Source organism: Fukomys damarensis, unplaced genomic scaffold (genome assembly GCF_012274545.1).
Source record: "Fukomys damarensis isolate Sample0158 unplaced genomic scaffold, DMR_v1.0_HiC HiC_scaffold_39, whole genome shotgun sequence".
Lineage (NCBI taxonomy): Eukaryota > Metazoa > Chordata > Mammalia > Rodentia > Bathyergidae > Fukomys > Fukomys damarensis.
In genome coordinates, this window is record NW_022900951.1 from 111,280,739 (window position 1) to 111,293,147 (window position 12,409).

At 48.1% G+C, this 12,409-nt stretch overlaps 1 pseudogene; it reads left to right on the top strand.

The window, feature by feature from the left end:
- The first annotated feature begins 8,705 nt into the window (after positions 1 to 8,705).
- LOC104854733 lies at positions 8,706 to 10,229 on the top strand (annotated as a pseudogene).
- Positions 10,230 to 12,409: the final 2,180 nt, after the last annotated feature.

The window sequence follows — 12,409 nt, forward strand, 5'->3', positions numbered from 1 at the left end:
AAAGAAAGCAGCCATGTATAAGAGGCTAACTTAGTAAAAACAATCTAAATACCATGCTAGAAAAGGCAGCATTCAAGGGGAGAAAAAGGAGGAAGAAAGGTACTTTTTACAGAAAGTTAGGACATGGTTGGTTGCCTTTATTAAAGAGATTTTTAAATCTTTCAGAAAGATTGTCTTTTGAGTTTTTTGCTACTAAGGTATGACAGTTTATACAGTAACCTGTCATCTACGACAAGCCTACTACATAAATTAACAAGTAGGGTTAATCTGCAGTGTTTATATAGTACATCCACAGTCGAAATCTAAGGTGAAATGTTAAAACGGAAATACTACACAGGGTTTCCTAAAAGTAAAATATTCATGATGTGAGACTGGACTAACATCACATTATTCTGTGATGCCTTTCAAACTTTTTAGAAAGCAGTGTGTTTGTAGAAAAACCTTAAGTCAAATACAGGTTCTTAAAATATATTTGAGAAAGTAGTAGAAAGTTTACTTTTGAAGGAAATGGGCTTCTACCTAAATGTTGAAATACATTATGTTGTGAGTTGAAGAAGCCTGTAATTACCTGTATGTTTTGCAAAACCATCTGCTTTCAGTTAATGTAAATAAAGTTTCAAAGCATCGTTTTAAAAAATGGGTTCAAGGGGGTAAGTGATTGGTCTGAACTCAAGAACTAGGCAAATGGTCAAGCCACACTTGATAACTTCCACGCTCTCTTTTTCCTCCTGTATAAAAGATGGTACGTGTGAAATAGTGAAGTCTCAACAGCAGAGACTGAACTGCAAATTGATGAGTACTGTTTCTGAGCCCATTTCCCTTATCCAGGGTGATTGATTTATGAGATTTTTGCCTTGGTTACAGCAATGATAAATAAGTGCTTTACGTTTCAAAAAAAAAAAAGGAGAGAAACTGGAAATGGGTCTGCAAGAAACTGAACACTGACAAACAAGAGGTAAAGCTGACGGGAAGAAGGAGGGGCCCAGACATGGGAACACGGGGAAATGTAGAAGCCCCGGTGAGGAGTGAGACAGGACGGACAGGAGGTTTCTTCCTGCACATCATGGCTCATCCAAACAGCAACCTTTTCCTTCAAGATAAAACGCAAAGTAAGACCCCTTGCAGCCTTTCCTCTCTCCCAACTTCCTGCATCGTCACAGCCCGAAGAGCATGTGTCCACCTCCTTTCTGCCTCTTGTCCTTACTCTCTCTCTCGGGTTCTGTTTCTCTCTATCCCTCAGCCTGGTCGCTTCCGGATCCTGAGTGTGCACAGCAATTTAACATCTCTGCTTCCTTTCTATCCTGCCCTCTGACTTTGGCCCCCTTGCTCTCCAAGCTCTAGAGGGGCAGCGTCAAAGCACAGCCCCAGTCTACCCTCACAGGCTACGCGACAGGGGACCAGCGGCTTCTGAACTCTCCTCGGCCCTGACCCTCCGTCTGGCCATGGAACACCACACCTGGCTCTGAGGAGCGCAAGGACGTGGAGGAGGGGCTGAGTTAGAAAAAAGATCAAGAGAACACGGACAGGAACCTAACACATAGTGACACAGAGTCAATTTCTTACAACCAAAGGGCACCAAACTCAAAGCATTTAACATGGATGGGGTCACTGTAAACCTGGGGAGTTCATTCAGTGATCTAACTGAGGGAATAAGCAGACAGCTCACATGCAGTACTTGAGGTAAGAAAGCATGAGGACAGGACTTGGCTACGTAGTCATCCACAGTAGTGTGGCAGGATGTCCCCACAAAATTATCAAGCCATCACTGGACTGAGCCCTTAGAACAAGTGCTGGCAATCGGGTCACATCCAGTGGGAAGTTACCCACGCTGTAGGCATGTGGCTGGTGCCCTCAGCCTCGGGGTTTTAAGGATTCACTCACTGGTTTGTACCAATAAACCTGACTGCCTCCAGTCCTGTATGCTATATGTTGTGGCTATAGCCTTGAGCCCAAAAGAACAAATTCCCGGGCCATTGCGGACCATGTTCTCTTACTGCTCCCCTGGGCTTTCTTATCCATAGCTCACTAGCTCCTAAGAGAGAAAGGACAAGTGGGAGCTCCGATCGCGCCCGTGTCCTGTCAAAAATCATCACTGCAGAGCAGCGCACACCTGTGGGAATCTCTGTGGACACCACTGATTGTCATGAGAGATGCGTGAACCATGGAGTCCCCACCTCTCACTGAATCCCCCGGTATGACGCATGCGGAAATGAGTTCTCTGAGAGCAACTGTGCACACGGTCTTCCCATTCGGGTGTGAGTCAGCTGTTTGCCACATATCGTCCCTTTACAGAAGTCACTCCAGCACCTGGGCTGCAGCACTCGTCCTTGTAAGTTTCCTTCATCTCTCTCACATAGAAAACTCTGAATTCCATTTGCTTTCCTAGGACAGGCCCAGAAGTGCCACACTTTGAATATTTCCCCTCCAGGATAGGATCCTTCTGAGCCTCTTTATCACCACTGCCAAGTCAGGATCACTGATCATCTCACATTTACTGGAGCATCATGGTGATCTCCTATATTGGCAGAGCGACTGAGGAACAGAAGTTGCGGGCTGTGTTACAGAGTGGTTTCCTGCGCTGGGAAATGAAAAGAAATGGCACCAAAATGCAAGTACCTGCCCCCTTGCGTCTGTAAGGCTCCAAACTTCCCAGGTAGAAATTCCCAGTGGCATGCTGGGAACGAAGTACAGATATGCTGACATTATATTCCCTCTTGCCTCACTGCTGCAGATGCCCTGAACCACAGGACGGATGACAACCATCCTGAGCTACCACTGGGAAACTGTGGCCTGTCACCGAAATCTGACCTCTTAACACACCGGTACCTGGGTTTACCAACTTAACTTTTTTGTGATTTGGGGGAAGATGGTGAAGTTGGTGTTTGTGTGGGGAAGGAAGTTGGTTGGGGTCATGTCTGTCACCTGAAGTGGACTTTGTGAGTAGAAGTTAAATTTTGCTGAACACTTGTGTGAAATGAATTGTTTGCAATCAGAAGCATCTGTGGACAGAAGTACGACTGCATTTGGTTTTTACAGTGGTGCATTGAGACATAATTCGGGCAATGTACAATTCCCTTACTGAGAGGATGCAGCAGAAAGATATTATTACAATCACAGCCCTCACCATGATTCCACACTCCCCTCCAAAGAATTTTACACTCTTTTGCCTTTCTTAAAACTCTAACACATTTCGCTCTTACTCCTCATTTCTATGACTTGCTTTCTAGATTAACTTTATTGCCCCATGGCCACATTGTGCCTTGCTTTATAGTACAAGTGTCTTCGGCACCACGATGGCAGAGGTTCGTAGTAACAGCAGAAAGTACAGGACTCCACGTTAACTTGTCCCCACTCGTGCCATCTGTCAACATAATGCCACCTGTGTGTGCCTGTCTTCCCATGGATTCTGTGGAACATCGCTGTGCGTTTGAGATCGGGGAAGAGGATGACAGCAGTGACATGTAGGATAGTGATGTTCCCCTGAGAGTAGTGTAATCTCATCTGAAACTTAAAGCACAGTCTAAGCCAAGACACATGCTCTGAGGCCAATTAAGTAGGCTCACTATCCCCTACTCCTGTCCTGGACATGAGGTGACGACAGAAACATTCAACTTGCATCCACTGGACCGAACAGAGAGGCTCACTGGGAACCAGGGTGGAAGATATTGGAAAAGCAAAACAGACACTAAGGAGAAAACACCTTTAAGAGTCCACTTGTATTCAGAAAGCAAATTAGGTCAAGTATTAGACACGGAGTGCATCCTCTCGTGGTGGTCAACATCGACATATCCTGTCAGAGCTGCCGTGTTCAGGGTCGCACAGACAGGCAGAATTTATATGTGCTCTGCTAACAAAATATGAATAACTATTATGGGAGGGCAGTGGTCTTCACTGCTAGTACTCAAGTCCAAGTCCACACTTTCTGTGGTTCTGGGTCTGGCCCTCATTACGAGGGACAGCATTCTGATTAGTTGAGATTCCATGAGAAATCACAAGACATCAACATAAATTGGAAGAAAGAGAAATAGGAAACTTACCAACTCACATAAGCACATCATCCATTTTATGATTAGTTTCAGCTTCTGGTGGGCACCTATGTGCCCTTGACAGATGTCTCTTATTCACTGTGTGTGTGTGTGTGTGTGTGTGTGTGTGTGTGTGTGTTCCTGGAAACTACTAGATGAACCTGTCTCATCTTATACAATCTGTCATTAGAATCGGATCAGTCATTACTCTTATCAAACTATGGGATGAGAGGAAGAGTGGGCTTTGGCTTGATGGTCCCTGAAGTGGCTAACAGTGAACTGCTTTATTGAGACTAGGATCCTGATGACCATTTCTCCTTGAAGAAAGACACAGTCATAACCTGTGGGTGCTTAAGCCCCAGAATTACCAAGAACAGCCCTAGGGAAGAGGGATGCCATCAAAGGGCAAGAGTAGGGGTGCTGAGAACATGTTGCAAGGAGAAGGGCAGTAGACCTGGTAGGTGGCGTAGGGGAGACTCAGGATTAGGCTTAGGAATTCAGTGAGGTCCACTGTGTTTCTGCAGCAAGGTCTTTTCCAAAGCAAATCTGTTCTCAGGCCACTATTTGGGATCTCAGTGCCAACTTGCCATCACCCATTTTCACCACAGGGCCCGACAGAAAGGGACCTCATCACAGGAACCTGAGAGGAAAATTTCTACACAATCCACAGCCATTTCTTTCGGACTCCATAAGAGAAAGGAAAGGATTAAATTAGATTACTATAGTATGTCCACAGGTAAGAATGTACATATGTGACCGTGCGTGGATGGTGTGAGGACAGGGCCCATAACAGCTCACACATAGTTTCTCTGGTGTGAAAAACTAAAAGTGTAAATGAGAATCAAAATGTGTAATTGTTAATGTGAAACAGGGAGAGAAGGTCTAAAGGAATAGTGAAATTGGGAGGGGTAGGGAAAAGAAAAAATATGAGAAAAGGAATAAATAGAAACCAAGTCTCTGTACACAGGGAAGGGTGGAGGGAGTGAAGGGAGGTGAGGGGAATGGGGAAAAATTTAGAATCAAGATCCGTCATGTAAACGTACAAGATCCCAATGATGAATGTAACTGTATTTATACCTAAAATGTACCAATAAACTCAAGGAGAATTAAAATAATAAAAGCCAAAGTAACTGTGTACATATAAAAACAGCACCATCCCAGTTCTTAGAACTTTTTCCACTGAAATAAATGCAAGAGGATTTCCTACATGGTTTTACTCTGGTTAAGTAGAGTCATCCATCAAGTAACTGCAAATATCAGCAAAGTCATCAAGAGGTTTAGAATAAATACAAGCTGGGCCAGCAAGGGGTTCAAATAAGTGGTTAAAAGAACTTTGCTGGGGAAAGTTTTGTCATGACCTCATGGGAGACTGAACCAGTCAAGACCAACAGAAGGTCCAGCCTCTCGTCCCTAAGGAGTTTACGAATCCCTCATATGGAGACAAAAGCCCTCACGTGGCTGGTGGACTTCAGGTCTCTTCCTTATGGGTGGGAAGCCTCCTTTAAGGAGTGCAGGCCTAGCTGCCTCTGTGTCCTACAGGTCCCAAGGTAAGCGGAGGGGAAATCTATTTGATCACATAATCACAGATTCCACTGACTTCCCCACTAGGCCATATCCTTGGCACAGGTTGAAAACAAGAAGAGCTAATTTACTATTGTGGCATGGTCTCAATTCAATACAAACTGGGAAGTGAAAAAAGATCGGCACGGGATGGTGCTTTCAAATAAGAGACTCTTTGCTATTTATACCACGTCTTCTTTTAACATAAATGCTGGAGTGAAATGCTTTACGTTCGGACTTATGATTCTGTGTCACAGGAAATGCTCAAAAACCAAGAGAGGAAGACCCTGTTCTGGAATGGATTTTCTCTCAGGGGGATGGGGGTCTCTCTGACCTGTCTGATGATCCTGGGAGGCCGCTTCTACTTTCTCCTTTCAACACTCAGCCCAATCAATCAGTCCCCTTATCCAGGTGCAGATGTCCAGCAGTAACAGGAAAGATTAGGCCAGCTGTCAGAAGACACCAGTAAGTTTGCAGATGGGTTCCAAACTTTCACCCTTGCTGATGACCTATCATGGCCAGACGCAAATTCATCTTGGCCACTGGCTGTACCTCAGATGAAAGACAAAGACTCCTACAAAGGCTAAGAGCTAAGCAGATGAGCAATATGCTTCAAAAAGGGAAGGGGGCCGGGCGTGATGGCGCACGCCTATAATCCTAGCCCTCGGGAGGCTGAGGCAGGAGGATCTCTGCGAGTTCGAGACCAGCCTGGGCTACATAGTGAGTTCCAGGTCATTCTCAACTATATAGTGAGACCCTGTCTCAAAAAACAAACAAAAAAAGGGAAGGGGACCACCCTGGAGAAGCTCTTATCCTGTAAAGAGAGCTAAACTACAGGCACAGTTGGAGTGCAGAGGATCCGTACTCAGAGATTCTTCACTCTTCCTCTGCTGTGTCACTCTGAAGATCCAATGCTTAAACAGGAGTTACCAATTGTCCCACAGTATCCCGCTCCCTTGCGAGGAAGAGATTTATTACCAAGATTTTAGTCAATTCTCAAATTTAAGTGCTATGGTCCCTCCAAGCCTCACGTGGTCATAGGCTTGATCTAGAGTGTGTGAGGCTGGAATTGATTCATGATGCAATTCTAGGCTCAAGGGCACTAGGATTAAGTGAGTGCTACCCACTGTAAGTAGCCTGAAAGAGATAAAAGGGGCACGGAGACGCTGTTAACTCTCTTGTGTCTTTGCCGCCGTGTGTGTGCCATGTCGTTTCTGCTCTGCCGTGCCTGTTTGTCATCCCTGGCCTGGAGTTCACCGATTAGGGACTGAAACCTCTATTGTAAGCCAAATAAACCCCTTCCCCTTTAACTTTGGATGTCTGGTATTTTGTCTCAGCAACGAAAGAAAAGTAGCACATCAAGCTAAGGCCAAAATGGAATTTTCTCCCAGGGGCTACATCAGGTTTCCCTGACCAAATTAGACCACAGGTACAAGGGAATACCTGGTAGGGTGAATTCAGCTACGACAGTAAGTATAAGACTAAAAGACCCTAAGTAATTTCCTAATCAAAAGCAGGATCCCATCAAGGCAGAGGCACATAAAGGCCTCCAGCTTCTCATACATGGAGTTCTCAAACACGGCCTTTGGAAACCTCATCAGTTTCATTGAAATACTCCCATTCTCCCTGTACTAAAAGCCCTCAAGAAAGTATAGGATGGTAGAAGACCTCCGACTTACTAAGAAGGCTGTCATTCCAATCCATCCTCGAGAGGCAGATCCAAATACAGTTTTCTCCAAAATTCTGGGACACAATAATTGGCTCTCAGTCTTGGAATCCAAAGACACATTCTGTTCCTTCCCTCTGCATCCAGACTCTCAGCATGTTTGCCTTTAAACTGGAAAATCCCATTACAAGAGAAAAGCAGCAATATCCTTGGACGGCTCTCCCACGGGGGTTTAGAGAGTCCTCACCTTTTTGCTCAAGCACTAGAAAAAGTTGAAAGGAACCCAAAGCTCAAATGAAGAACCGTCTCATACGGTATTGATGATACTCTAGTCTGAAGCTCAACCGTGGAACTATCTAACCATAACACTGTACAAAATCTTCCCTTGCTGGCTAGGAAGAGATATAAAATCTCCAAAGACCAGGCATCCCGTATGGCTCGTGGACTGCGCGTGGCTTCCTGTTGCTTCTGCCTGGGTAGGATGGGGCTCTCGTTACTTCTGCAGCCCTTTGTATGCACATTCCTACGGCAGTAAAAGAACGTGCTGCTCACACCCCAGGTGACATCCATGCTCCCAACATCTGACACCCAGGATCCACTTCTGTTTTACAATATGGCCGTGTATTTTCCTCAAGAGGAATGTGTAAGTCTGTATCCTGCCCAGAGGTCACTTACCAGAGAGGCCACACAGGAGGGATTCAAGGATGGGGCCTTAATCAGAGGGGAAAGCAACACTGAGATAAATGAGAAATTAAGCCTAGAGGCCCTGAGCTTTGAAAATCACTCCATTACTACAAAATTCATCGGAGGATGGAGTTGGAGTCCCTGATAGGAAAATGAAAGGTGGAACTTCCACTTACAAGAAGTTAATAAGTCTTTTAGTTATGATTAAAAACTACAGCCCATGCGTAGAACCGTCTCAATGTGTAGGAGTCAGCTTACTTTCTGAAATTCTTGAGTTTCCCTGGGAAGAAGCCGAAGATGAGGACAAGTGTCCTGATCGTGACCAAAGACTCAGGGACAATTCAGATCTTGCTTTGCATCAGAAAATTCACTGAGGAGAGAAAAAGTATAAAGGTGGTGACTGGGGGAAGACTTTCAATCATAGAGCCACGCTGAGGACACACAGGAGAATCCACTGGTGAGAGGTATAGAAGTGCACCTAGTGTGGTGCCACCTTCTGTCAGCAGTCACGTCTGTCCCGGCACATGCACAACCATGTAACAGAGAAACCCTATACACGTGCTACATGTGGGTAAGGCTTCCTGTGGCTCCCAGTATTAGCACAACATCAGAAAAGCCACACTGAAAGTCCTTCCTGCTGCAGCTAGCTCTTACCTACCTAGGAACAGCTCTTGGTGCAGCAGTGAGAAGGTGCCCACAGAGCGCGTGACACTGCCTGGAATGTAGTGCCACCCTTCCCCTTCCTGATCTCCAAAGGCTCCACATGCATGATGCCCTTGGCCAACAGCCACAGCGGAAGGAGCAGTGAGCGGTCCAGACCTCCACAGCTATCAGGTTCCTGTGGGAGGGAAGTGGTGCCGGGGGCCGGGGAAGCTGTGCATGCTACTCAGCTCCCAGCAGGCGGCACTGGCGCGGTCCGGACTGAGGCATGAAGCAGATTCTGGGGGTAATCGACAAGCAACTTCAGTAACCCGAGTAGCAAGAGTAAGCTTGATGATTCTCAGGAAAGAATGAACAAAGAGGGGGTTAATCAAGGCCAGCTGGAGGCCTATCTCAGTACCAGGAAGTCACAAATAAATGTGTAAAAGAATTACAGAGGAGTTTTATGGCATTAAGTCAAGATATTCACACAACAATAAAGAAGAAAGTACGCCGGGAACAGCTTATGAGAGAAGAGGCTGAACAGAACAGTTAAAAACTGTACTCAAACTAGAGTATGTTTTGGGCAAATTAGGAGATGATGAGGTGTGAACTGACTTGAGACAAGGCTTAACCGGAGTCCCGATCCTGTCAGAGGAGTTGTGACTGCTAGACAAGTTCTGCAAGTTAGTGGACCCTGAGCGGGACATGAGCTTCAGGTTGAACGAGCAGTAAGAACATGCCTCCATTCACCTTTGGGACTTGCTGCTGCAGGGGAAGGAAACATCTGTGTGGGGGACAATTTATAAAGCTCTAAAGGAAATCGCTGAGCATGTATTTCAGTCAAACTGCTTTGACAGCCCCCATAGCCACCTGAATGGGCTGTGTGAGAAGAGGGGACAGCCTTGGCACCTACAGGGGAAGACCAGGACACTGGAGCTCAACCTGAGCCAGCAAAGTGAATACACTGAGCAAACTGAAGTTGAACCAACACAGTATGTAAACACACAATTTATGGCAGAAACCAAGTTCAGCAGTGATGATAAGGAATGAGCGCTGGACAGTGGAAACTGTTGAGGTGGTAAATTCACGCCAGCAGCAAACTCCCGCTGTCTCCTTCAGTACCACCGCCCCACTTGTCGACCCCGGTGGCTCAGGGAGATCCTCTTATGAGAAGACAGCGAGTACAAGGTCTTATGGCACAAATGCAGGGGCCCTATAAGTGCATACAGGATTCAATGCTAGATTTTGAAAACCAGACTCTTGGTCCTGCCATTGTATCCGCACAACCTACGAATCCAACACAAAACATGGACATGCCCCAGCTGGTTTGCCCTCCTGTTCATTCTGAATCTACACTCATACTCTGGTTTCTCTTCAGATTGCATAAATCTTTCCCTTTTAATCTAGACTTGCTCAGCCTAATCAACTTTCTGTACAACCAGAAGCTACAAAGCTTCCTCTGGTTTTGTCCACGAACGAGGGATACACAGCATCTCAAACCTTGTACCAGCCTTCACATGCAACAGGGCAGCAGTGACAAATGGAACCCATGGAACAGATTCAGGCAACAATCTCTCTCAATACAGACCAGAGTGCAGCATCCTCATCCCTTCCTGTTGCTTCTCAGCCTCAGGTTTTCCAGGCTTGGATGAGCAAACCTTTACATAGCAGTAGAATCAATGTAAACACAGCTCCATTCCAATCCATACAAAGAGTACTCGATACAAATGCCCCAGTCCCTCCTGTTAATGTATCAGAAACTTTAAAACAGAAAAACCAGGGAACCAGCCGCCACTGCTCAAGCCCCAGGAGGTAGGCTGGGCCCCGATGCACCATGGGAAGGAGAGCCACGCGTGCTCCTCACCCAGCCGCCATTGCTCAAGCGCCGGGAGGTAGGCTGGGCCCCAATCCACCACAGCAAGGAGAGGCTCGCCTGCTCCCGAACCAGCCGCCATTGCTCTAGCACCGGGAGGTAGGCTGGGCTCAGATGCACCAAGGGAAGGAGAGCCACGCCTGCTCCCGAACCAGCCGCCATCTCTCAAGCGCCAGAAGGTAGGCGCGGCCCAGATCCAAGGTGGGAAGGAGAGCCACACCTGCTCCCGAACCAGCTGCCATAGGTCAAGCGCCAGGAGGTAGGCTGGGCGGAGATCCACCAAGGAAAGGAGAGCCACGCCTGCTCCCGACCCAGCTGCCATTGCTCCAGCGCTGGGAGGTAAGCTGGGCCCAGATCCACTGCAGTAAGGAGAGGCACGCCTGCTCCCAAAGCAGCTGCCATCTCTCAAGCGCCAGAAGGTAGGCGGGGCCCAGATCCAAGGCGGGAAGGAGAGCCACGCCTGCTCCAGAACCAGCTGCCATCCGTCAAGCGTCAGGAGGTAGGCTGGGCCCAGATCCACCAAGGGAAGGAGAGCCACGCCTGCTGCCGACCCAGCCGCCATTGCTCAAGCTCCGGGAGGTAGGCTGGGCCCCCATCCACCTCAGCAAGGAGAGCCACACCTGCTGCCGACCCAGCTGCCATTGCTCTAGCACCGGGAGGTAGGCTGGGCCCAGATGCACCAAGGGAAGGAGAGCCACGCCTGCTCCCGAACCAGCCGCCATCGCTCAAGCGCCGGGAGGTACGCTGGGCCCAGATCCACCACAGCAAGGAGAGCCACGCCTGCTCCCGAACCAGCCTTCATCCCTCAAGCACCGGGAGGTAGGCTAGGCCCAGATCCACTGCGGGAAGGAGAGACACGCCTGCTCCGGAACCAACCTCCATTGCTCCAGGGCCTGGAGGTAGGCTGGGCCCCAATTCACTGCAGCAAGGAGAGCCACGCCTGCTCCCGAACCAGGCGCCATTGCTCAAGCGCCAGGAAGGTAAGCTGGGCCCTGATCCACCAAGGGAGGGAGAGCCACGCCTGGTCCCAAACCAGCCTCCATCGCTCAAGCGCCGGGAGGTACGCTGGGCCCAGATCCACCACAGCAAGGAGAGCCACGCCTGCTCCCAAACCAGCCTTCATCCCTCAAGCACCGGGAGGTAGGCTAGGCCCAGATCCACTACGGGAAGGAGAGACACGCCTGCTCCCGAACCAACCTCCATTGCTCCAGGGCCCGGAGGTAGGCTGGGCCACAATCCACTGCAGCAAGGAGAGCCACGCCTGTTCCCGAACCAGCCGCCATTGCTCAAGCGCTGGGAAGGTAAGCTGGGCCCTGATCCACCAAGGGAGGGAGGGCCACGCCTGGTCCCAAACCAGCCTCCATCGCTCAAGCGCTGGGAAGGTAGCTGCGTGGGTGCCCCGGAACCCCCATAAGCCCCCCCCCGCACATTCTCAGACCTCCTGACTGTGCCAGTCTTTGGACCCACTCTGCAAAGACAGAGGTGGTCATCAAGGGTATTTTTCTGAGTTCCCAACTTTGAACATCTTTAAAGAAAGGGTGTGGGAAACCTGTAATAGAACGTTGTAGAGTTTAACCATTCAGAAAGTTGGGGAACTCAATCTGGGCCTTGCAGCCCGAGGTCAGTCAGCGTCATTGGGTTCAGCCATGAGCTAACTGAGATCAGGGCTCTTGCATCCTCACTCTGTCTGAGCCATTAAACGGTAAATACACTATATTGAAATTGTGTTCACTGCAGACATGTTCTGGATTTCAATTTCATTCAAATGATTTAAGGGTGATAGACTAGTGACTACCACAGGTGGTCATTGTCCAAGTTAACAGACATGTTTCAATTTCATTCAAATGATTTAAGGGTGATAGACTAGTGACTACCACAGGTGGTCATTGTCCAAGTTATGCTTGATCTTAATGTGTTGCGATTATATCAGTTGGGGTAAAGCATTACCGTTTACCGTTG